General features: G+C 40.6%; 1 long non-coding RNA gene across 1 annotated transcript in view; it reads left to right on the top strand.

Moving 5' to 3' along the window:
• The window catches only part of LOC144319927 (uncharacterized), a 29921-nt gene extending 5435 nt beyond the window's left edge, over positions 1-24486 (top strand). Inside the window, exons 3-5 of the long non-coding RNA XR_013385573.1 lie at positions 22167-22233; positions 23055-23099; positions 23596-24486. This is a non-coding gene — a long non-coding RNA (uncharacterized LOC144319927). The remainder of the gene's footprint in view (positions 1-22166; positions 22234-23054; positions 23100-23595) is intronic.
• The last annotated feature ends 2119 nt before the right edge of the window (positions 24487-26605 follow it).

Below are 26605 nucleotides of genomic sequence, written 5' to 3'. Positions count from 1 at the left end.
GCTTGTTCCCTACTAGTCAAATGAGACTGTAACATGGGCTCCACAATTGCCTGAATCCTCTGGTCAGGCTTACTAGTTGGTTGTGACTGGGTACTATATTTAATAGTAGGTGGGGCTATAAATTTGCTTCCTTGCCCTGGCAGGAGAGTAGGCCAGGGCACAGAGCCTAGAAAGCTAATTGTTTAAGGGCCTGAATCAGGCCTGAGTGTGCACTGAATTTCCTGGTCTGGTGAGGTTTTGTCTGCAGACAGGGGAAGCCACAGGCTGTGCTCTCTCTTCAAGTGCTATTATGTGGAGGGCTGTTGAAGGAGCTACACAGCTTCTTGTGTGCTCTGGTTAGGTTCCCTGGTCAGACAGGCTAAAGCTATATTCAGCAGCGATCAGGGCTATAAATTAGATTCCCTGCTTAGATGTAGAAGGAGAAGCAACTCTAAAGCTCTTTGATGTTTTAACTCAAACTGACTTATACCTCAAGTTTCTTGGCCTAACAGAGCCACTGGCTTTGCTCTGAGAGTTATTGTCTCTTTCCATCGTTCTTTTAGCTAGAGCACCAATAATTCCCAAGAGTTGTCACCAACTCTTCTTGTCAGATAAGACCAAAATATACTTCACAGTGAGTAGAGCTATCTCTCAGCCCCTTTTCCTGGGCAGGATGGAGGGGGAATGTCCTACGCTACTCAATTTCCCAAACAGGCTCTCAAGTTTGAATGGATTAGGAGCTACCCTCAGCCTTTGCTAATAATTAATCCCCTACCTGTACATAGCATTGGAAGTCTTTATGTCCAGTATTGGCTTTGCTCTGGGGGTGATCAGCTCTGTCTACCCACCTTTCATCTCAAGCGCCACTGGGCCACACAGCTTCCAGGAGTTGTTACTGCCTTTCTGGTTAGATGGGGCTAGAAGGGACTACTTTTTTTTTAGAGAACAGGGGAGGGGCAGAGGAAAAGAGAGAGAATCCCAAGAAGGCCCCACACCCAGCTCAGAGCCTGGCATAAGGCTCAATCTCATGACCCTGAGATCATGACCAGAGCTGAAATAAAAAGTCAGATTTTTTTAAAAAGATTTTATTTATTCATGAGAGTCACACAGAGAGAGACAGAGACACAGGCTGAGGGAGAAGCAGGCTCCATGCAGGGACCCAAATGTGGGACCCGATGCTGGGACTCTGGGAACACGGTCTGAGCTGAAGGCAGATGCCCAACCGCTAAGCCACCCAGGCGTTCCAAGAGCCAGATTCTTAACTAAGCCACCCAAGTGCCCCTAGAAGTGACTCTTAACAGTGGGTGGGTCTGTGACTCAGCACCTTGTCCAGGTGTGGGCAAACTCTAGGGCCAGCAAAACTCTATATTTGAGGATATGAATCATGCAGATCTGCATCCCACTGAGTTTCCTGGTCAGAGTGTGCTCCTGACTTGGTTATGCAGATGAGCAAAAGGGCTGATTGGGATTACTACTTGGGCACTGCAGTTATGAACTCAGTCTGCCAATATCCATGTAATGGTCATTGAAAGCTTCTTCTTGCTTCTCTATCACAGTCAGATGCCTAGCAGTTTGGCTTTACAGGTTTCTCTGCAATTCCATGGTGCAAGATCAGAGTAGGGGCTCCTTAAAAGTGAACCACAATCCTGGAGGAGGCTGGTTGTACCCCTGGTTCTCTTTTCCCACTGGAGGAACTAGTGGCCCAGGAGTAATCTCTCTGTGTGGTACTGTGCTATTCTGTAGGAAGGGCAACATGGTGTGCAGCTAATCACTTTTCTTACCCTTTTAGTGCAGTCTGTCTTGGTCTCTGAGGTGCAGGGTGTTCCTCAGCCTCAGCTTCTTGTTCTAGGAGTCTCTCAGTGACGCCTTGTCCTTGAATAGATGTTGGTTCTTGTGAGGGGGAGTGAAGTCAGGAATGATCTATGCTGCTATCTTGGTGACATCACTCTCAGGACTTTTCTTGAAGGGAGTGAGGAAATACTGATAGATCTTAAGATACAGCAGCATTAGATTTGTAAGGGCATTAACAGGTAATTTTTATTTCCTCTTCCTGCAGAAAGCTTCCAAGTAATAAAATAATGCAAATTTCCCATTATGAGTTACCCTTGACTTAGATGATAGAGTTCAGATTTTGCTGAAAACTCTGATGGGAAAAGAGAATTGTCGGTTTTATGGAGTGGTTGAAGGTGAAAAATAATTCAGTTTTCAGGGCATATTGAAGTTGTGAATCCTTGCTATTACTGAGGCTGCACCATATTGGCCCAGAGTGAAACAAAACAAATTATAGTTAAGGCATTTTCACATCATTATTTTGTTGATTAATAAAATTGTGGTAGTGACTAAATTAGAATAATGGAGCAAATAGGTTATTTTCTGGCTTTCTAGTCTTGATTGTGTGTACTATGAATCTGGGAAGAAAAATGGAAGATTATATGAAACACAAAACAGATCGCATAAGACCAGTGTATTATCTACACAGAGGCATGATTAAAGACATGTCAATACACAATATAGTAATTGTCTGATAGTTGTCATTGAATGCAGTACTGTACTGTCTGCAACACAAGCACCTGCCTGTCGTTTCTGCCCACAACCTCACTTCCCACACCGTCAGGGTACAATTTTTTTTAGACAGGGTACAAGAGGCAGAGTCCAGTATTTATATCAAAGCCAAATATGAACCAGTTCCAAATGATAATTTCAGATCTCTGCTAGGTGACACATTCCCAAATTCACCAGACTGCTGATGGCACCCAATTTGAAGTCTTAGCACAAAGCAGTCCAAGTATAGCACTTCTTGGTTGGATGGTTACCTAATTTTAAAAAGTCATCTCAGATCTCAAGAGGTAAAAAGATCACGAAAGATGAGAAAACTGAAATCATGCTATAAGGACAGGAACTAAATTAACAACACACTCAGGGCCTTCCATTTTGCAGTGAGCCCTTGTTAAACTGATGCTGACAGCCTTCGCAGACTTTAGTATTCCTTTCTTCCCTCTCCCCAAGTGTGTCCTTAAAAGTTTCATAGTGGGTGTTTCAAGGGTTACTTCACAGTAGCTTTCTTCTTTACTAAGCAGAATCTGTTGGGAAAACAGGATCACAACAACACTGATCAGTTCTCTATAAAAGGTGAGTTTAAACTATCAAATGAAAATGGGCTGTATCAAGTCTGCATCAAGAACCACAGGGGATTTATGAGAATGATGTCAAAGGTTGTAGAAATGTGAGGGTTAGGGAGTCTCACTCCAATAGTTTCTTTCAGAGACCATGCTTAATAACTTTGCAAATATCACCTTCTCGCATTTATGTCTAATCAGTTAAACCACATTATCTACCTTCTTAGCTTTCTCATAGAAGATTATCTGACATTTAGCATTCACCGGTTTTTCTGAAAAGGTTAATAGTTCACCAGCCAAAGTTGGAACTAAACAGAATTGACCATTCCTAAAACTCTTGGTTGAAATGTGAGGGCTTTGTGTTGACAGCCAAGGGATTGTAATGAGTCTTTCGTACATTCTTAAGGCTTGTTTCATTTGCCCTGTGAATGGAGAGAGTAAAATTATAGTCTCTAGGTGTTTTCCATGGTTCTTTCACATGCAGGCTTCCCGACACCAATTAAAGAGATTATGTCATCAAGTGAAAGGAAAGCTATATCTTGTATGTTAATGCTGTGATTACTTGAGACAGGGTCACAGGACCCAACAGCATAGCAGCTGACCTTCAAAAAATTAACTTTGAGCTCAATTCCTAATTAACCTTTTTCAATGTAAGAAAGTATAATTTCAGGCCATTGGCCCTCTAAAATACTCTTATACAATGAATGTGTTATGAAAATCAATTAGTAATTATCAAGATATTTTTCCCCTTAATGTTGTTATCTCTGAGGATGAAATTTTATTTCCACTCCAAGTATTCTGTTTTCTCCATTAATAAAACTGCAGGAAACACACTTAAACCTACAACAAGTTTAGAGTTAAAATAAGTTCTTGTTGATGCACAAAATGTCAAATACATATTATACTCTGCCACTGCATACTCAATGATGTGAGATTATCAAACATTTGGACATATAGAAATATACAAAACTTTTAAAAGTCCTGTCGGAATCCAAAAATTTCATTGCTTTGAATAGACGTTCTCTGTAATTCTTAAAACTTTGCTCCACTATATGATATGTATTTTGGTCCAGAAATTGCTCTCTGATAAAAGTACTCCAATTATATTAGCTCTTACTTAGTCAGGCCTGAAGTTAATAGCTGATGGACTTCCCAAATCTTATAATCTCTAGTGTCCTTTGGCTGAACAAAAGAGAAAGTTACTTTTAAGGTAGTGCTACATAATGGTTGAAGGATCATGATAGTCATGATTTGCCTCTGGAGATTATAAGGGTTCTCTGAATAAAAGATTTTTCCATCATTTAGTAATTGTTCTCTTATGACCTCTATATTAAAGCAGCATTTATCAAATTTAAAATCAAAATTAGCATTTTTATGCCATAGATTAAGGAAATGCTTTAAATGTTATTTGAAATGTGGGTTCTCTTAGCTCACTCTTGACTGTTTGAATCCAGATTGTGGATAACAGAGGTTGAAATATTTTTTTAGTAATAAATTAACAGAAACTATTCTAATGACACCTGTGTTTTTCTATTTTGCATTTCCCCTCGTTTTGTAATAGCAGCATATTTTATTCTTTTAGTAGTGGACAATACTCTACAAAATTCTGTAATATTTTGATTTAAAAAACTAGTAATTATTACCCTTCTGGTTAAAAGACCTCAACATTTAGATCTGAGGAAGTATTGTGGTAGAAATAGAGCAATAGACTTTTTTTAAAGACTCCCACAAAATGCTCTGAAATTCACTGGCAAATATGAATCTCTCACTTACTCTTTGACTCATGAGCAATATACAGAGGAATACACTGCTGTTTTGTTTATCAGTTGTATTTCTCTTGGAACATTCATATATACCAGAATTGAAAAGAAGAGCAAGGACCGGTAATGAGACACAATTAATGTCTTGCATAGGTTTCACTCAAATCAGAAAAATGGTACCAAGAACATGGTAGTGAACACAATAGAAAACAGTTGGAGCACAGCTGGAAAAGTTACCTTGATATCTAAGTATGCAATTGGCATTGATCTTTAGGCTTTTAAGATGAAACAGGAAAAAAAAAATCTTCCAGCTCTCAACCCAATCTATAAAATAAAGAAACACATGTTAGAAAAGCAAACAAAATTTGTACATTCTCAAAGCTGATTTTATATAGGTTTAGTGTTGTTTCAAAATAAAAAATAACCCTAGAGAGGAGAGTTCAGGGTTTTTGTAAAGTGTGTGTGTGTGTGTGTGTGTGTGTGTGAGATGTACTTGTCAATTGGAGAATTGGGCACAGAAGGAGTTTATCATGGTAATAAAATAGAATTTTCTATTTCAGGGAAAGGCAAAATGACTTCTGAAGTCACCATCAACATACTTATTTTCACTCTTGGTGGAATCTTTTTTTATTTTCTAAGATTTTATTTATTCATTTGAGAGAGAGAGAGAGAGAGTATGAGCAGGGGGAGGGGCAGAGGGAGAAGCAGACTGAGCAGGGAACCCAATATGGGACTCAATTCCAGGACCTGGAGATCATGACCCAAGCCAAAGACAGACACTTAATATATATACAATATATACAATTTATCATCTTTAAAAAAAGATAATCTGTAGAGGCACCTGGTTGGCTCAGATGGTTAAGTGTCTGTCTTTGGCTCAGGCTCCACTCTTCAGTTGATAAATAAGGTGACTTAGAGCACAACAAGTAGATGGCTAATGCTCACTACTAACATTTACCTTTATTTGGTCAGCTTAAATACGTATTAACTCACAGAAAGTATTAGGTAATTATAGAAGGGTCAGTTATCAATAAATTCTAATAAATCTTGGCAGATAAATGCATTAAAATATTTATAACATAATGAAATATTTATTGGATTTTTGTCCTCAGCTAGAATTATCTCCTTGATACATAAAGGAGATGAAATGCAATGATTCCTGGGTTCTTTTCCCAGCTCTCATTGATCTCTATTTCATTCTCCAAAATACTCTGGAATTTTGGAGAACAAAGAGAATGCTTTGTTCTAAATATCCAGTAACAAGTACCACCATCAGTATCTATGTGTGCCCCTCTACTAGTTGTAGAAGGCCACAAACATATGCATTTCCACTTCTCATAAGCCTTTCTGCTTTATTGATTCCTATAATAGCTGATCACCTATTCACCAATGCATCTTTTAAAGTCTTGCCGAATTACTTTCCACCTTATTTAATTCACAAACATTTGGTGAATGTCTATTCCAGGCCTTCTTCAATCTGTAGTTAGCTCTATGCCTTTCACAAAGCCCTTAACCATTCTTGGCTTTTTATCCTTATAACAAAATCTCTAAAGTCCCTAGTGAGTCTGTATGAACTCTCATGTAACTCTGTAAATCCTTTTGAAATCTTTTTCTGAAAAAAAGACAAAACATATATAAATAGATACTAACATGTATATTTTCAATGTGCATTTTCTTTAATAAATTCACTTGTGGATGTCTGTGTACATAGGACAAAGTTCATATCAAAACTAAACCCAGAGGAGTACCTGGCCAGTTCAGTCAGTGGAGTGTGTGACTATTGATTTTGGGGTTGTGAGTTCAAACCCCACAGGGGGTATAGAGATTACTTTAAAAAATAAAATCTTTAAAAATAAGTTAATAAACTGCAGATATAATATCTTCATATCTCTAAGTTATAAATGATAGGGAGTAGGTGGTATCACTTAGTTCCTATTACTTATAACCTAGTGCCTTTCATTTAGTTAAAACATATTTGAGGCATAAAATTCCACACAATATAGGGAGTTGGATAATCCAATGAAATTCACTGTAATGAGTTTTGATAATTATACAAATGTATGCAAATATCTGCACCTATATGCAGTGACCAATGTATGAATGTGTGGAAATGAGAATGTGTATGGGTATGATACTTGTGTATGATTGTATTTTAAGTAAATATTGCTGAAAACGTTTGGATGGAAACCTCTTTTAATCATTACTGGTGTTTGCCAAGAATGTATGAAAACAGCTGAAGAAACTATTTGAAGAGTTTAGGGACAATGTGTGTTCTTAAGATTGACAAACCCTAGAGTCACAGCACTGTAAAATAAACTATGAAGGAGAGGAAGGTTCTGGTGAGGAGAGAGGCTTCTTGAATTCTCCTGCCTGGTGAGCAGCTCAGGGTGCAGACAGGAGTGTAATGTAATTGCAGCAGCTCTTGTGGAGGAAGAGGAGCTGGAAAACTAGTGGTTAACAGTGAACACTTAATAAAGACGTTCCTAAACCTAGACAGAGCTGTAGCATTTAGTGGATTCATGTCACACTTTGACAACCATTAGAAAGGTTCCTTAACAGAGACAATAAACTCAGAGGAGTAATAAGCCATCACTTCTCTCCAACTCAATAGTACAGTGAGAAGAAGAAAAGAATTGTAGTTTTAAAAAATGACCTTGCATTGTGTTACAATGCTAAGAAAAAACAATGCTAGTGTGCCCTATAGTCAGCATTTAGCTTGACAGTGGACTTAAGTCTTTATATTAAATATTATCATTGATGTTATTTTAATGCAACCTTGAATGCTAAATTTATTTGAGCTGATACTGAATTTTTTAATCCGTTAGTTTTCAAATAACTTAAACATCACTGGAATAAATTTGGGAACAGGGTTTACTCCGCCACCTGCTGGTCATTTGAAAATACTGCTGTTCTCTGGAGCTTGCCACAGAAACAAGGAGCCTGACCCTGGTTTATGAGAATGGTGTGCTGTAAAGGGGGGAAAAAACTTCACCTAGTGGGTGGTGGTAGAAATCTCACTGGGCGGTGGCAACGAGGGGGTGGCAACGAGGCATTGGTGGTGGTGCAGGAGTCTCGGTGTTATCACTTATTCTATGCCCAGCTGCCTAAGGCTCCCTCCACGAGAGCCCCTCTCCCTCCCTCTCCAAGGACTCTACCCATCCCTTTAATTCCCTCCTCCCCAGAATAGGTGTCATGAGACCTGCCTTACATACCTCAAATGGAAAAATACTTTTTAAAACTGTAAGGCATTATATAAATAGATATATTGGTCAGAAGTAAGGGGTTGGATTAACAATATGTAGTAGTCCTTTGGCTTCCTATAATCTGTATTTCTTTTTTTTTTTTTAATTCTTAAGTGAATTTAAGTAGGCTCCACCCTCAACATGGGGCTCGAACTCACGACCCAGAGATGGAGAGTTGCATGCTCTATGGGGTGAGCCAGCTAGGTGCCCCCATAATCTGTATTTCATGTGGATATTGTGAGAAAAGTTTTAAAATCCAAAATTGAACTGAGGTCACCTTAAATCACCTTTAGAAAAATGGAAAGTATAAATGCATATGCATATTTGTATATTTACTGAACCACTTTCCAACTTCAGCCAATTCCTCACCTGTACGGTCTCTTCCATCTTTCAAAAGTACCTATTCCAATTAAAATACTGAAAGTTTTCCAAATTGCTTCAAATAGAGATAGTGCCAGTAATCATAAACACAAAATTACCTTCACCATCTTTTCTAGTTATGGCAAATAGTATTCAAAGATAGCCTTAATGGAACTCAGGGAAACAAAATCAGGATACACACAAAGCATAAAGGTCAAAATTGAATTGATTCAAATTGCCAAAATCAACTTTCTTCCTCCCCCCACCAACAATTTCTTGATTTCCTAGCTATGGACGATCCATTTTTTTAAAACCCCAATAAAATTTCTACAATTTATCTTTGTGAGGAACTCTGATGTTGAGATTTAATATAAATTTGCAGGTATTCACAAAAGGCAGGTCAGGCAAAAATCACATCCTCCCCAATTGCTTTATTTCTTCACATAAATATCCCTTAAAATAGGCTTTTTCATGCTCCTGAACAGCACTGCAATCACTCTCACAAAACAAACATAGAATTCTGAACCTAAGCAAGCCACTTAGTCTGCTTGAAGGAGACAATGTCTTTATTGTCACTTGATTTTGTCCTTTTTTTTTTTTAGAAGAGGAAAGATTTTTTTCCCCCCTCCTGTTTGCAGACCACCCATGAATCTTTTTATTTTTCTCTTTTAATCTGAGAAAGGGGAGAAAAGGAGACTTGTTGCCCTTAGCAGTTCTTGGGCTTTTCTGCCAATAGGGTAAGTTAATTATTTTAACCTACTGATGAAGGGTGGCCAGGGCAGTCAGCCTGGGAGGGAGGGGGAAACAGGTGTTTCCAACACCTGCATTTCTAGGCTTAATTGCTCTGAAATCTTGTAGGCTCTCAACTGCATTCTCCTTTCTTTACAGAGGCTCAGGGGGAAGGGTTCGTTTGTGGAAGTTTTCGCTAATTGTAGCATAAATATGCAACCACTTTTGGCTGAACAAATTATTTTCTTTAAAATGAACTCCAGGTAAATTTAATTAGGAAAAAGGTGATTGGCAGGTATTACTCTGAATGCAAGGATTAAAAGCCCTACTGTTGTCAAAAGAAAAAGTCAGAGTCAATTGCCAGCCATAATGTAGTTGTTTTCTTCTCAGAGCAATGAGTTCAGGTAAAGAAAACCCAGATCAGTGATTCTGGAATTCTCCATGTTGTGTGACATAGCCACTACAATTAAGTACCAAGAGTAATTTTGATTTCACTAGAATGCGTGGAAAAAATCTGCTTTTAAAATATGTTGGGATAACCTACGTACCAAAATGAGCATTTAATGTGGGTATTTTACATTCAGCTTGAATGCTTCATAAACACAGTTTATAATAGAGTGCTTACCACATGCCAAACATTCTTTTATATGTGTTGTCTCATTTAACCCTCACACCAACCCATAAGGTATTTCCGATTATTAGCCTCATTTTACAGGTGCAGAAGCTGAGGCATAAGGAGATTAACTTATCCAAAACCAGATAGTAAGTGGTTGAGTAGGGATTCCAACCTAGGCAGCAAGGTCCAGAGTCTGTGACTCCCCATCATATCATTAATTCACTGGAAGCCAGTAGCTAGTAAGTCTCCCCACACCGATCTGTTCTCCAGGAAGTTTTCTTCTTGATTCTCAAGGGTGGTAGAGGCAATATAGGGATCAGAACTTTCAGTGCTGAGTGAAAAGCTCAAAGAGTTCTGTTGCTGAGTCAAGTTGTAAGAACAGCCCTGGTCACACACAGTATTATTTAATAAATGGTATGGGAAGATTCTAGAAAAGCACAGGACTCCAGCATATCCTGGATAGCCTGAAATCAGGAAATCTTCGAAAACTAATTATTTTGGAATTAACCCTCCTGCTCAATAACTAATCTGTGGTCCAGAGAAATTAAGGGAGATTTTGTCAAACTTTCACAGCAGGGTCAGAGTCTGGTGCAAAATTATAATCCAGAAATACTGCCTCACAGCCAGTGCCTTTTTATCCCCAGTAACCAATTTTTCTTCCTTAGGTGAGGATAATTAGACCAATCAATTAGGCCAACAATTTAATGATCTTGCCATGTGACTGACTTCTTGTGTCTTGGTGAAAAGGCCACTAAATGGAAATATAGTCTGTTACTGACTTAATGGTTCTCATCAGGCAGCAGCCAACACAAGCTCACTTGGCACAGGAAATCAGGTGTCAACACTGGCTGAGTCTGGCAAGTCGATATTGTAGCCTCAGACAACAGTGCCTTAGTTCTTGCTTCTGCTTTCCTTTCCGCCTGCCCATTTTCACCTGTGCATTTTCAGGACGTGGAGGTGTGGAAATAGGAAAGAGGGAGATTCCCCACTGGGGACTGCCTGAAACTTCTCTCTGCTTCCTGATAAATCCCAGACATAGCCTTCCATCGGGCCTGGCTCTGCCTCTCATTTCCCAGCCTCCCTGAAGTCACCTTAGAATGGAAGTCAGTGAGACATACTAGAAGATCTTGCTAAAGGTTCTGATGTGGGAGGTTTCAGGTGGGTCTGAGAGTCTGCATTTTTAGCCAGTTCTTTGGTAATGTTGATGCTGCTGGTGTGTTGATCCTACCTTGAGTAACAAGGTGATAGAGTAGATTCAGCTCGTTGAAGAAGGGCATCCTATTCCAATTTTTATGAATAAATTTACAATTTTAGGGAAAGTATTTTTAGAAATAATTATACTTCTGTGCATCCATGAGTTCTGCTATCATACTGTGGTCTGGCCTGTGTTTTTCAAATATGTGAACCGGTTAAGAGAATTTGAACTACACAATTGATCAGTCTGACTCACATGCTTAGAAAATTCTTGTTGATTTTGATGTTTAAGTCTGCATTTTAGATGTTTGAAGTGTTTGAGAAAATCAGATATGCTGAATTTATAATCATAGTTTAAAATATCTAAAGGAATTTGAATAACTATGTAAAAGTTATAAAAGTTTAGGGGAAATTTGATCTTTTAAATTTAAATTAATTGACTATTAATCAAAGAATAAGACAAAGAAACATACCTGACTCAGAGATCAATAAACAAATTATAATGAAAATGAGAAAATATTGAGAATGGAATAACAAAATACTACATATCAAGACTTGTAGAATAAAGCTAAATTGATAGTTATAGAAAAATTCAGTTTTTAATCCTTATGTTAGAAAAGAAGAAAGGCTAAACATTAGTAGTTACAAAAAAAAAAATAATAAATTGAGAAAGAAGAGGAAGAAGATAATTAAGAGTGTAAATTCATGAAATAGAAAAGAAGTAGAAAATAAAGAGAATCAACAAAGTTCTAAATTGGCTATTTGAAAGTGCATAAATCACAAATTTCCATAAAGATTAATCAATTAAAAATAGAGAACATATACAAATAAAATCAGTAATAAAAAAGAAACACTACTACAGATGCTGCAGAGATTTTTTTTTTGAAAATATTATAAATTGTTGCAAATACATCTGAAAGCTTAGAAGAAATGGACAAATTCTAAATATATATATATATGTCATAAAACTGACTCAAGAAAATCTGAATGGTTCTATAACCGTTAAAGAAATTGAATTTAGTCATTTAAAAATGCCATAGAGATTAAACACGAGACGCCTTCACTTTTAACAGTTTAACAAACACGGGAAGGAGTAGGAGAAAAAGGGAACACTCCCAGACACACGTCTAAATGAAAATTCCGAGTGGATTAGAGGCTTGAACGTGAAAGGCAAAACTATAAAGCTTTTAGAAGATGAATACCTTTGTGGACTAATGATGGGGAATTATTTTTTATTCTTTATTTTTTTTAATAAATTTATTTTTTATTGGTGTTCAATTTGTCAACATACAGAATAACACCCAGTGCTCATCCCATCAAGTGCCCACCTCAGTGCCTGCCACCCAGTCACCCCCACCCCCTGCCCACCTCCCCTTCCACCACCCCTAGTTCCTTTCCCAGAGTTAGGAGTCTTTCATGTTCTGTCTCCTTTTCTGATATTTCCCACTTATTTTTTCTCCTTTCCCCTTTATTCCCTTTCACTATTTTTTATATTCCCCAAATGAATGAGACCATATAATGTTTGTCCTTCTCCAATTGACTTATGGGAATTATTTTTTATTTTTTTTTATTTTTTTTTAATTTATTTTTTATTGGTGTTCAATTTACTAACATACAGAATAACACCCAGTGCCCGTCACCCATTCACTCCCACCCCCCGCCCTCCTCCCCTTCTACCACCCCTAGTTCGTTTCCCAGAGTTAGCAGTCTTTACGTTCTGTCTCCCTTTCTGATATTTCCCACACATTTCTTCTCCCTTCCCTTATATTCCCTTTCACTATTATTTATATTCCCCAAATGAATGAGAACATATAATGTTTGTCCTTCTCCGACTGACTTACTTCACTCAGCATAATACCCTCCAGTTCCATCCACGTTGAAGCAAATGGTGGGTATTTGTCATTTCTAATAGCTGAGTAATATTCCATTGTATACATAAACCACATCTTCTTTATCCATTCATCTTTCGTTGGACACCGAGGCTCCTTCCACAGTTTGGCTATCGTGGCCATTGCTGCTATAAACATCGGGGTGCAGGTGTCCCGGCGTTTCATTGCATTTGTATCTTTGGGGTAAATCCCCAACAGTGCAATTGCTGGGTCGTAGGGCAGGTATATTTTTAACTGTTTGAGGAACCTCCACACAGTTTTCCAGAGTGGCTGCACCAGTTCACATTCCCACCAACAGTGTAAGAGGGTTCCCTTTTCTCCGCATCCTCTCCAACATTTGTTGTTTCCTGCCTTGTTAATTTGCCCCATTCTCACTGGTGTGAGGTGGTATCTCATTGTAGTTTTGATTTGTATTTCTCTGATGGCAAGTGATGCAGAACATTTTCTCATATGCATGTTGGCCATGTCTATGTCTTCCTCTGTGAGATTTCTGTTCATGTCTTTTGCCCATTTCATGATTGGATTGTTTGTTTCTTTGGTGTTGAGTTTAATAAGTTCTTTATAGATCTTGGAAACTAGCCCTTTATCTGATATGTCATTTGCAAATATCTTCTCCCATTCTGTAGGTTGTCTTCTGAGTTTTGTTGACTGTATCCTTTGCTGTGCAAAAGCTTCTTATCTTGATGAAGTCCCAATAGTTCATTTTTGCTTTTGTTTCTTTTGCCTTCGTGGATGTATCTTGCAAGAAGTTACTATGGCCGAGTTCAAAAAGGGTGTTGCCTGTGTTCTTCTCTAGGATTTTGATGGAATCTTGTCTCACATTTAGATCTTTCATCCATTTTGAGTTTATCTTTGTGTATGGTGAAAGAGAGTGGTCTAGTTTCATTCTTCTGCATGTGGATGTCCAATTTTCCCAGCACCATTTATTGAAGAGACTGTCTTTCTTCCAATGGATAGTCTTTCCTCCTTTATCGAATATTAGTTGCCCATAAAGTTCAGGGTTCACTTCTGGATTCTCTATTCTGTTCCACTGATCTATGTGTCTGTTTTTGTGCCAGTACCACACTGTCTTGATGACCACAGCTTTGTAGTACAACCTGAAATCTGGCATTGTGATGCCCCCAGATATGGTTTTCTTTTTTAAAATTCCCCTGGCTATTCGGGGTCTTTTCTGATTCCACACAAATCTTAAAATAATTTGTTCTAACTCTCTGAAGAAAGTCCATGGTATTTTGATAGGGATTGCATTAAACGTGTATATTGCCCTGGGTAACATTGACATTTTCACAATATTAATTCTGCCAATCCATGAGCATGGAATATTTTTCCATCTCTTTGTGTCTTCCTCAATTTCTTTCAGAAGTGTTCTATAGTTTTGAGGGTATAGATCCTTTACCTCTTTGGTTAGGTTTATTCCTAGGTATCTTATGCTTTTGGGTGCAATTGTAAATGGGATTGACTCCTTAATTTCTCTTTCTTCAGTCTCATTGTTAGTGTATAGAAATGCCACTGACTTCTGGGCATTGATTTTGTATCCTGCCACGCTACCGAATTGCTGTATGAGTTCTAGCAATCTTGGGGTGGAGACTTTTGGGTTTTCTATGTAGAGTATCATGTCATCGGCGAAGAGGGAGAGTTTGACTTCTTCTTTGCCAATTTGAATGCCTTTAATGTCTTTTTGTTGTCTGATTGCTGAGGCTAGGACTTCCAGTACTATGTTGAACAGCAGTGGTGAGAGTGGACATCCCTGTCTTGTTCCTGATCTTAGGAGAAAGGCTCCTAGTGCTTCCCCATTGAGAATGATATTTGCTGTGGGCTTTTCATAGATGGCTTTTAAGATGTCGAGGAATGTTCCCTCTATCCCTACACTCTGAAGAGTTTTGATCAGGAATGGATGCTGTATTTTGTCAAATGCTTTCTCTGCATCCAATGAGAGGATCATATGGTTCTTGGTTTTTCTCTTGCTGATATGATGAATCACATTGATTGTTTTACGGGTGTTGAACCAGCCTTGTGTCCCAGGGATAAATCCTACTTGGTCATGGTGAATAATTTTCTTAATGTACTGTTGGATCCTATTGGCCAGTATCTTGTTGAGAATTTTTGCATCCATGTTCATCAGGGATATTGGTCTGTAATTCTCCTTTTTGGTGGGGTCTTTGTCTGGCTTTGGAATTAAGGTGATGCTGGCTTCATAGAACGAATTTGGAAGTACTCCATCTCTTTCTATCTTTCCAAACAGCTTTAGGAGAATAGGTATGATTTCTTCTTTAAACGTTTGATAAAATTCCCCTGGGAAGCCATCTGGCCCTGGACTCTTGTGTCTTGGGAGGTTTTTGATGACTGCTTCAATTTCCTCCCTGGTTATTGGCCTGTTCAGGTTTTCTATTTCTTCCTGTTCCAGTTTTGGTAGTTTGTGGCTTTCCAGGAATGCGTCCATTTCTTATAGATTGCCTAATTTATTGGCGTATAGCTGTTCATAATATGTTTTTAAAATCGTTTGTATTTCCTTGGTGTTGGTAGTGATCTCTCCTTTCTCATTCATGATTTTATTAATTTGAGTCTTCTCTCTCTTCTTTTTAATAAGGCTGGCTAATGGTTTATCTATCTTATTAATTCTTTCAAAGAACCAACTCCTGGTTCTGTTGATCTGTTCCACAGTTCTTCTGGTCTCGATTTCGTTGAGTTCTGCTCGAATCTTTATTAACTCCCTTCTTCTCTTGGGTGTAGGATCTATTTGCTGTTTTTTCTCTAGCTCCTTTATGTGTAAGGTTAGCTTTTGTATTTGAGTTCTTTCCAGTTTTTGAATGGATGCTTGTATTGCGATGTATTTCCCCCTTAGGACTGCTTTTGCTGCATCCCAAAGATTTTGAACGATTGTATCTTCATTCTCATTAGTTTCCATGAATCTTTTTAATTCTTCCTTAATGTCCTGGTTGACCCTTTCATCTTTTAGCAGGATGGTCCTTAACCTCCACGTGTTTGAGGTCCTTCCAAACTTCTTGTTGGGATTTAGTTCTAATTTCAAGGCATTATGGTCCGAGAATATGCAGGGGACAATCCCAATCTTTTGGTATCGGTTCAGACCCGATTTGTGTCCCAATATGTGGTCTATTCTGGAGAAAGTTCCATGTGCGCTTGAGAAGAATGTGTATTCAGTTGAGTTTGGATGTAAAGTTCTGTAGATATCTGTGAAATCCATCTGGTCCAGTGTATCATTTAAAGCTCTCGTTTCTTTGGAGATGTTGTGCTTAGAAGACCTATCGAGTATAGAAAGAGCTAGATTGAAGTCACCAAGTATAAGTGTATTATTATCTAAGTATTTCTTCACTTTGGTTAATAATTGATTTATATATTTGGCAGCTCCCACATTCGGAGCATATATATTGAGGATTGTTAAGTCCTCTTGTTGAATAGATCCTTTAAGTATGATATAGTGTCCCTCTTCATCTCTCACTACAGTCTTTGGGGTAAATTTTAGTTTATCTGATATAAGGATGGCTACCCCTGCTTTCTTTTGAGGACCATTCGAATGGTAAATGGTTCTCCAACCTTTTATTTTCAGGCTGTAGGTGTCCTTCTGTCTAAAATGAGTCTCTTGTAGACAGCAAATAGATGGGTCCTGCTTTTTTATCCAGTCTGAAACCCTGCGCCTTTTGATGGGGTCATTAAGCCCGTTCACATTCAGAGTTACTATTGAGAGATATGAGTTTAGTGTCATCATGATATCTATTCAGTCTTTGTTTTTGTGGACTGTTCCACTGAACTTCTTCTTAAAGGGGAATTTTAAGAGGCCCCCTTAAAATTTCTTGCAGAGCTGGTTTGGAGGTCACATATTCTTTTAGTTGCTGCCTGTCTTGGAAGCTCTTTATCTCTCCTTCCATTTTGAATGAGAGCCTTGCTGGATAAAGTATTCTTGGTTGCATGTTCTTCTCATTTAGGACCCTGAATATATCCTGCCAGCCCTTTCTGGCCTGCCAGGTCTCTGTGGATAGGTCTGCTGTTACCCTAATACTCCTCCCCATAAAAGTCAGGGATTTCTTGTCTCTTGCTGCTTTAAGGATCTTCTCCTTATCTTTGGAATTTGCAAGCTTCACAATTAAATGTCGAGGTGTTGAACGGTTTTTATTGATTTTAGGGGGGATCTCTCTATTTCCTGGATCTGAATGCCTGTTTCCCTTCCCAGATTAGGAAAGTTTTCAGCTAGAATTTGTTCAAATACATATTCTGGCCCTCTGTCCCTTTCGGCGCCCTCGGGAACCCCAATTAAACGTAGGTTTTTCTTCCTCAGGCTGTCGTTTATTTCCCTTAATCTATCTTCATGGTCTTTTAATTGTTTGTCTCTTTTTTCCTCAGTTTCCCTCTTTGCTATCAACTTGTCTTCTAGATCACTCACTCGTTCTTCCACCTCGTTAACCCTCGTCGTTAGGACTTCTAGTTTGGATTGCATCTCATTCAATTGATTTTTAATTTCTGCCTGATTAGCTCTAAATTCTGCAGTCATGAAGTCTCTTGAGTCCTTTATACTTTTTTCTAGAGCCACCAGTAGCTGTATAATAGTGCTTCTGAATTGGCTTTCTAACATTGAATTGTAATCCAGATTTTGTAACTCTGTGGGAGAGAGGACTGTTTCTGATTCTTTCTTTTGAGGTGAGGTTTTCCTTCTAGTCATTTTGCTCAGTGCAGAGTGGCCAAAAGCAAGTTGTATTGGGAAAAAGAGAAAAAGAGAGGAGAGAAAGAAGGAAAGAAAAGAGAAAGAGAAAAAAAAGGGAAGAGAAAAAAAAACGAAAGAAGAAAAAAAAAAGAAGAAAAAGAGAAAAAGAAAGGAGAAAAAAAAGGGGGGTGGTGGTGGAAAGAAACAAATCAAAAAGCAAAACAAAACAAACAAAAAAAAAACAAAAAAAACAAACAAACAAACAAAAAAAACCAAAAAAAAAAAAAAAAAAAAAACCAAAAAAAAAAAAAAAAAGAACCACAGGGGAGTATCTTCTGATTCTGTGTTCTTTAAGTCCCTTGGCTTCTCCTGGAAGTTGTCAGTCTAGCTGGTGTTCTGGGGGAGGGGCCTGTTGTGCTGATTTTCAGGTGTTAGCACTTGGGGGAGCTGCTGTGCCCCTGCCTGGTGCAGGGCTCAGCGGGGGTTGTTTACCCCGTGAGGCCGCAGGAGGAACAGCCCCAGTGGCGGGGCAGCTCTGGAAACCTGGATTCAGCTCCGGCAGGAACTCCGTCTGCAGGGCCTGGAGGCTCCGGGGCGGGGCCGCTGATCTGCTCAGCTGGGGCAGGAGCGTCCTCGCTGTCCTGGGCCTCCCGGTCTCTGCCTGTCCCGGGGGAGGCGGGATCCTGGGCTGTGTCCCGGCGCCCTGTGCTCCGGGGCCTGCGCTGGTGGATTCGCGCTCCCGGGCCGCGCAACCCCCTCCGCGGAGCCGCCGCCCGAGCCCCTCCGAGCTGCTCCTGGAACCGCGCAGGCTCCTCTGCACGGAGCCTCTTCCTCTGCCCGAGCCCCTCCGAGCTGCTCCCGCCCCGCAGCCCCCTCCGCGGAGCCGCCCCCGAGCCCCCCCCCCCCCCCCCAGCTGCTCCGGGTCCCGCCGTGCGCGCTGCAGCCCTTAGGGAGCTCGGCGCACTCTCCTGGGCGCGGAGTTGCTGTTACTGTCCCCGGGAGCCCGAGGGCATCCCCTCCCTCCTGGGTCCTGCTCCGACTCCCTGCGAGCCCCTTTCCCCCGGGAAGGTCGGTGCAGCTCCTGCTCCTCCGGGACGGGGCTCTCCTGTCCTGGGGACCCTCGCCCCGGCCTCGGCCCGGCCCCTCGCGGGGCCCCTCCCCCCTGGAGGCCTTTGTTTCTTTATTTCTTTTTCCCCGTCTTCCTACCTTGATAGAAGCGCGAACTCTTCTCACTGTTGCATTCCAGCTGGTCTCTCTTTAAATCCCAGGCCGAATTCATAGATTTTCAGGATAATTTGAAGGTTTTCTAGGTAGTTTGGTGGAGACAGGTGATTTGGAGACCCTACTCTTCCGCCATCTTGCTCCTCCCCCCCCCCCCCCGGGAATTATTTTTTAAACAAGACACTAAAAGCACAAACTGTGGCGGAAAAGTCTTACAATAACATAAAAAGAAAATTTGAGGTATCATTTCACACTCCCCAAATTGGCAAAAAATTTAAAGTATGACCAAATCAAGTGTTGGCAAGAATGTGGAGGAAAAGAAACTCTTATATGCTACTGGTGGGAATGTAGATTGTTACAACCACTTGGGAAAACAATTCAGCCTTACCTAAAAAACTTGAAGACATACATGCTGGATGACCCAGTCATTAGATATATGCACCAGGAAACATGTACAAGAACATCCGTAGCTGAAAAATTCATAATAGAAAACTTGAAATAGTCAAAATGTTCACTCATGTTAGAATAAATAAATAAATAAATTGTGATATTAGTGATACAACAGAAGATTGAAAATGTGTTGAAAATGAATGAACTGGGATACCTGGGTGGCTCAGCGGTTGAGCACCTGCCTTTGGCCCAGCGTGTGATCCTGGAGTTCCGGGATCAAGTGCCTTATCGGGCTCCCTGCATGGAGCCTGCTTCTCTCTCTGCCTGTGTCTGCCCCCCCCCCTCTCTCTCTCTCTCTTTCATGAATAAATAAATTTTAAAAAGATCTTTAAAAAAAGAAAATGAATGAACTAAATAAAGCTACACACAACAACACTGACGAATATCAGGAACACAGTGTCACAGAAGAATATAAAAGCAGCAGGAAGCTTTATACACATTCCTTTGCTTGGCACTCATATCTCTTCATAATCCATAAAGCCCATTTAATCTATCCAATCTCATGTCCTTCCCCAAAGCACATTAAGTCATTGACTCTACTAGGCACTGCTTCTTTCATAGGTCCTCATGTATGCCATGATCCTTCCTTCTTTCCTGATTTTACTGACATTTTTACCACTTCTAGAGTCCACTGAAACAGCCCAGTTTTCACAGACCCCCTGGAGCTCCACCACCACAGGAAGCCATTTGAGACAGTTCAACCTCTCTCCTCTGAACTTCTACTGAGTTTACTATCAAACCATGATATTTTGTGATAAGCTGTTCTCCAGGTAAACTTGATTTGACAGGTACATAGTAATCCCCCATCAGACAATCCAGCCTGTGGGAGGTGCTGCAAGGGGCACAGAGATGGGTATAAAATAGTCCTGTCTCCAGTTCTGAAAAGTGAGCCATCAAAACTGGTTGGGAAATTAGGCAAGGCTTCACAGCTGAGGATGCTCTTGAGAAAGTTGTAAAGCACCAGGTGGTGAGGTGTTTTGAGCATGGAATTCACAGACCAGCTTTCTACCACTGGCTCCATCCCATGCACTAGTGGTGTGACCTGAAGAGAGTCATTTGACTTTTCTGTTTTAGGTTCAAGTATTGTATTATTACTCATGTCATGTGCTGTGATGGGGGTTACATCAGACGGTGCATTATGGTCTTCTGGGGGCACTATCTGGCCCATAGTAAGCATTCTAAGTAAGGGAAAACAGTGGCTAGCAACAATGAAGATGGTGAGTATTTCCATAGGTAGAGATGATGTAGACAGGAAAAGTTGCTTCCTGTGAACATTCCAGTTTCCTGGAGTACAAAATTGAGGCAAGGGGAGTCCAGGTGAAGGGAGTGGTTTGGGTCTGTTGTAGAGAAAGAAGTTGCATCTGAGAAGTGTGTGCTTAATCCTGCAGGAAAGGGTATTGGGCAAGGTGAACAACAAGACTATGTTTGTTTCTAAGAAGGCCCTGTGGAAAGAGTAGAAGCAGAGAAACTGATCAAAACCACCACAAAAGTTTACTGTTTCGGCTATCGTACAAAGTAATAATGCCATTAACAGTTGAAAATTGTAATAATACTAAGTTTACTTTGCTTCTGTGGAAACAAAAGAGAATAAATTTTAAAATGATATAGATTTTTACTCTGTAGCTTAAATTTAACTCCATTACAATTTCCAAAATTTCTAATGATATTGATCATTTTATTGCCACAACTCTATGGTACAAACATAAGATTTTCATCACCAAGGACACTGTGAGAGGGCAGCCCAGGTGGCTCAGTGGTTTAGCGCCGCCTTCAGCCCAGGGTGTGATCCTGGAGACCCAGGATCTAGTCCCATGTCATACTCCCTGCATGGAGCCTGCTTCTCCCTTGGCCTGTGTCTGTTTCTCTCTCTCTCTCTCTCTTCTCTCTGTCTCTCATGAATAAATAAATAAAATCTTTTTTTAAAAAAGGACACTGTGAGAGTGACTCAGTTCTCTCAATGGCAAATCTGGCTAGCATGTCACTGACTCTCATCTCTGTTCTGGGAGGTAGTTGGGAGAGGTTGAAAATGAAGGCCTGAGATGCTGCTTTGAATTGATAGTTTTATTTTTAAATTGCCATGGTGAATAGTTATCATGTGACAAATTATGGCTATCATCTAACAAAAACATGGGCAAATTGACTTAAAGAGTAAGCTAAATGCTTCATAGTCTGCAATATTTTTGAAAACTCTGAAACTCACCCAATCCACTTTTGTATCCAGACTAGACTAGAAAACCCCTGAAAGATCCTCTAAGCCTTATCAATCAAAGAAGTAGAAAAAGGACCTTCTTCCATCATATGTACTTTATCTTGGGCCTTTGAGTCACTTTGTGGTCCCTACTAAAAATAAAAAGATAAAGTAATTAGAAAGAAATAGCATGAGGATGCCTGAGTGGCTCAGTCAGTTAAGCATCTGCCTTCAGCTCAGGTTATGATCGGGTCTTGCGTCAGGCTCCCTGCTCAGCGGGTAGCCTGCTTCTCCTCTGTCTGTCTGTGTGCCTGCCGCTCTGCCTACTTGTGTTCTCTCTCTCTCTGTGTCAAATAAAAAATAAAATCTTAAAAATATATATCATGAAATCTGTTCCCTTCGTGATTTTCTGGCTGTGACATAGAGACCCCTAGAGTTTTGACACAATGGGTAGCAGATTCTTCATGCTGTGAATATAGGCAATAAAGATGGAGGACGGTCTCTTTCACAACTAAGAAATAAAAAGCCTTACTCTCCTTCTCTGAATGCCTGACTTGCCCTCCCAACAATTCTCAAGATTATGGGTTAAGTCTCACTGAATTTACAAGTCAACAAACTTAGAAAATGGATTGAATTATTCATTATGACATAACCTACTTATAAATTAATCATAAAAGAATAAATCTCTCCACAAGAATAGCCAATGTTTCTCTTGCATTCTATCTCTGTGGACTATTTTTTAAAGCTCTTTATTTTGTTCCACTATAGGTTTGTTTTGAAAATCTGAAAGACTGGATTTTGCTAAGTACAGATCTTGCTTATTTCCATTTCTTAGGTATGCACAAAGGAATATTTGTAGCTCATAAGCAAATGCTAGAAAACATGCCAGGAAGTCTGTGATAACATAAGATACATAGCTTTGCTGACAAAGAAAAATAGCCCTTCTTAAAAATGAATTTCAAAAGGAGTTCTTACATTTACAATACACCATAATGCTCTAAAAATCACCATGGTTTCCTTTCTTTAAAAGAAATAATTTATAGGTATTTCAATTTTTGCCATCAACTGCCACAGCTTATGAGATAGTTCAGAATACTGTATAATCACCTGACTACCACAGATGCTCCCTTGAAATGGAAATAATAGGAGCTGATCATATTCCCTCCTGAGGCAGGATTCCCAATGCTGAGATAGCAACTGTATGTGTTTGAGAAGCGGGAGCTCAAAGGACCATGGACAATATGGGGGCAGAAACATACTGCACTGTGAGAAAGGCTTTATTACTAATGTCAGAAGCCCTATTTATTGTTCTAACTTTAAAAAGCAGACATACAAGGGGCTTCTGGATGGCTCAGTCGATAGAACATCCCACCCAACCTGGGCTCAGGCCTTGACCTCAGGGTCATGAGTTCAGGCTCACGTGGGACTCCACACTGGGCATGCAGCCTACTTAAACAAATTTTTTTTTTTAAAAAAAAGCAGGCACACATTAGGAGAATGAAAATGTGTTATGAACCTTGTAGTCAGTTAAGAAGAGTAGGGACCATTTACTGAGAGTGTACCTGGCACTGTTTTGAGTACTCAATGTGTAAGTACTTTTCTCACTTCATCGTAACAACTGATAAAGTTGGTTCTGTCGTTATCCCCATTTCACAGATGTGGAAACTGAGGCTTACACAAAAGAAACGTCCAAGTCACATGGTAAGAGGCTCACCTAGGGGATCAAACACAGCTTTGCTTTTCTGAGACCCCAACCCCTAACTACGGTGCAGCCCTCATGTCCCAGAGAGCTGAGCTCTGGTTCCTCTGCTACTGGCCAGGGCTGGTCTGGGGTGGTCCTTTGCCCACAGTCATAACCCAATGTCAGTGCTGGCAGAAAAAGAAGAGCTCCTTCCATCTTGCTCCCCTTTCTAGAGATGTGAGACACAAAAAAAGTGAGTGGTGGAGCAGGGGCTCCATTTCCTGCTTTCCTTTCTGCCACACTTTGCTCTGCTCTCTATAATCTGCCAATTTTATTTGCAGCTATCCTAACAGTTTTGCTATTGCCAAAGCTACTGTGAAGGGAGCGTTACTATTTGGTTGCATTATAAGGGCTTCCTAAATTCAAGTCCCTCTATGTGAAGCCTTAGTTCTCACATTAGACAGGACCATCACCCCTTGAGTAAGTAGCCCACAGACCTTCTGTTTTTTGGAACAGGATTGTGCCATCAACCAGTTTCTGTCACTGATATGACTGGAGACCAGATGAATGGAATCGTTTGCTAAGATGATTCAGATTGGCTATTCCACAGTTGGCCTTACTGCTCATTTGACTATGACTTAGACCAAAAGAAGATATCCTGCCCACATAGCTGTTTGTCTCTTCATCTTAGACACAGGATTCTGGAGAGTGGGACTAAGCCACACTCAGCAAATGCTGGTGGCGTCTTTGTGGAATATGAAGCAACTGCTGGCCTTTCATAGTCATAATCCCAGCCCCCTCACAGGAGTAAGTCTTCCAGGGGAGAGACAGTCAAACAAGGGTTTGTGAGGGTTATGTGAGAACAATGGAAGAGCGCCTAATTCAGAATTGGGGATCTGGGGTCAGTGAAGCTTTCTCTGCGGAAAGATGTCAGACCCAAAGAGAAAATAGGAATGACGCAGAATGAATGGCCTGAGGAAGGAGTGAGGCAAAGGGAAAGATGGGTAAAGGTGGAGGGAACAGCATGGCAAAGGCTGGCAAGTCAGAGGGAATACGGCGCATCTACGAACTGGAAGGGGTTCCCAGGACTATGTGGCATTTGCTGGTTTACATACGGGCCAAGGAACCTCCTGTGCCAAAGATTTTATCCTTGTCCAGCTGGGGTTTGGAAATATACAGCCACGATCAAAACCAAACTGTGGGAAATGTTTGCAGAAAACGAGGTGGGCGACGTGGATGGAACTGGAGGGTATTATGCTGAGTGAAATAAGTCAATCGGAGAAGGACAAACATTATATGGTCTCATTCATTTGGGGAATATAAAAATTAGTGAAAGGGAATAAAGGGGAAAGAAGAGAAAATGAGTGAAAATATCAGTGAGGGTGACAAAACATGAGAGACACCTAACTCAAGGGGTAGTGGAAGGGGAAGTGGGTGGGGGTTTGGGGTGACTGGGTGATGGGCACTGAGTGGGGCACTTGGTGGGATGAGCACTGGGTGTTATGCTATGTGTTGGCAAATTGAACTCCAATAAAAAAACTTAAAAATTAAAAAAAAAAGAAATATAATAAACCAAAGTTGGAAAACTAAAAAAAAAAAGAAAGAGGTGGAAGTCAGGTGTGAGATGGGGGGTTGTGCGTATGCGCCGAACAGGCTGGCGCACTTCTGGGTGCAAGTGGCTGCACAGGGGACACCTTCCCCTCCACCCACAAACTAACTGTGACCCGGAAGGTGCAGTCCTCTTTTTCCTGAATGGGAACTCGGATCTCTAGACATACAGCGCAGCCCCTCCTTCACGTCTGTCAGCCTCAGGGAGGCCGCCGACCCGTTCTGCTTGCATTGAGCCAAAGAAGTTTTCTGCTCTGTCCACATCCAGGCAGTGGTGACCATGGAGAAGAATGAGAATGAGGTAACACTTGAGCAGGACCTCTCTGGAATTCTAGAGGCTGGAGGCCACGGGGGCCTGGCTCAGGTGGCAAAAGAAAGAGAGTATTACTCTGTCATATTCGGGAGCTCAAGCAACCTTGCTTTGGGAGTCCAATGGGGCAAAAGTAAAAATAGATCCTCCTGTCTTCTCGAGAACAGTGATGCCCCCTGAACACAGCACATTCTCAGCCCTACCGTCACCCTGGTGGAGGTCGTGGCTACAAGGGCAGGTCCTACAAGGGAAACCTCCATGGAGTTGTTGGGTCCTGAGGTGGAGTTGGTGTCTTGGCCACCAGCAGCAGCAAGGGGCGACAGGGACTAATTTATCGATTCCTGTAAAGACCTTGGAAGTTCCCAGAGATACTTTAGCAAGAGGGACCTCTGTAAAAGAAGGTATTTTCTGTGGTCGAGGAGGGAGAAGAGACTTAAGGCCTCTGAAATTTGGGCATGAATGGGTTTCCGTCTCTACTTACCTGGGGAAGGCTGAGCGAGGCGGGTCACATCCCCGAAGCATCACTAATATGGATGAACGTGAGGTTTCATGGAGTGGTGTGTGGTCCAGTCCTCTGTAGCACTGCCCACATGTCTTGCACACAGTAACATTTCATAACTATGTGACAATCTGATGATGGACTACATATTTCTCTATTGGATCTCCCTCAAAGGAAAACCTGTAACCACAAAGACAGAATTATGGTGACACTGAATGAGCTATGTGTACCCCTAGGCATGTGCTTGGAGAGAAACAGGGAAAACTTGCTGGAATACTGATTTTTCTGAAGAATTTTTGGACACACACTAAACATTTGAACCAGTAAGTAATTTAAGACATTCTGTACGAAAACAGGCATGGCTGGAGGCGCCTGGGTGGCTCAGTCTGTTAAGTGTCTGCCTTCGGCTCAGGTCATGATCCCAGGGTCCTGGGATCGGGCCCTACATCGGGCTGCCTGCTTAATGAGGAGTCTGCTTCTCCTTCTCCCTCTGCTCATGCGCTCGCTCACTCGCTTGCTCGCTCTCTCTCCCTCTCTCAAATAAATAAATAAAATATATTTTTTAAAAAGACATAGCTGTATTAAGAAACAGCATCTTAAAAAGCACACTGAAAAAAAAAAGCACACTGAATCTATTCATACCATATAAATGATGTATGAAACAAAGGGAAAACAAGTGTTTTTAAACAAATATCAAGCTTGCACTAGGACACTTAGAACCTTACCTCACCTCTGTCCTCCCAGGGTTTGCGTCTTCACTGCCTTCAGCCAGTAGAAATACTTGAACAGAAAAGTCTGAAAAACACTGCTGGACAGAGGGGTGGGTGGTGTTTAGGAGATACAAGTTTTAACTTTCCACTTAATAAAAATAATAATCCATTTTCTACTTATTAATAGTAATAGCAATAGTAGCAACAGGCTGGTGTCTAGCAAATGCTTACTAAGTGCCAAGTACTTTTAATGCCTTATCTTATTGAAACAACACACACACACACACACACACACACACACACACACAAAGCTTCTGAGGTCTATCCTACTAATGGGTCAATTTACTGATGAGAAACTGAGGCACAGACAGCTGAAGTTACACAGGGGCTCTGGAATGG

This window comes from Canis aureus, chromosome 9 (assembly GCF_053574225.1).
Source record: "Canis aureus isolate CA01 chromosome 9, VMU_Caureus_v.1.0, whole genome shotgun sequence".
In the NCBI taxonomy this organism is placed as follows: domain Eukaryota; kingdom Metazoa; phylum Chordata; class Mammalia; order Carnivora; family Canidae; genus Canis; species Canis aureus.
This window is presented reverse-complemented; position numbering and strand designations above follow the sequence as displayed.